This window comes from Rhincodon typus, chromosome 30 (genome assembly GCF_021869965.1).
Source record: "Rhincodon typus isolate 14 chromosome 30, sRhiTyp1.1, whole genome shotgun sequence".
NCBI lineage: Eukaryota > Metazoa > Chordata > Chondrichthyes > Orectolobiformes > Rhincodontidae > Rhincodon > Rhincodon typus.
Genome location: NC_063361.1, coordinates 37,587,501 through 37,588,033, shown reverse-complemented (window position 1 = coordinate 37,588,033; position 533 = coordinate 37,587,501).

Genomic DNA, 533 nt, shown 5'->3' with positions numbered 1-533 from the left:
CAGCACTGACCCGCTCCGGCAGTGCGGCGCTCCCTCAGCACTGACCCTCTCCGGCAGTGCGGCGCTCCCTCAGCACTGACCCGCTCCGGCAGTGCGGCGCTCCCTCAGCACTGACCCGCTCCGGCAGTGCGGCGCTCCCTCAGTACTGACCCGCTCCGGCAGTGCGGCGCTCCCTCAGTACTGTTCTGGGAGAGTGTGGAGTGTGTGGGTGGGGGGTGTGGGGTTTAGTGTGTATGTGGGGTGGGGTTTGCTAGTGTCTAGATTGAAGTCTCTGGAGTTGGGGCAGGGTCTGACAAGCGGGAGACCCCTGGGGACCGGCTGCGGGTGGAGGCTGTTCGGCCGGCGTCTGTTGCTGTACTATCCCCAGGATGATCGGAGCTGCTCCTTGATCCGTTCGGGAACTGAATCGAGTTTCTGGGAATTGCGGCGGGAGCTGACAGCGCAAATCCCCGGGAATCCAGCAGGACACGTCACCCATTTGGACGATGATACCAGCGCCTGAAAATAGCACCCACCCGGGGCCGATATAAACC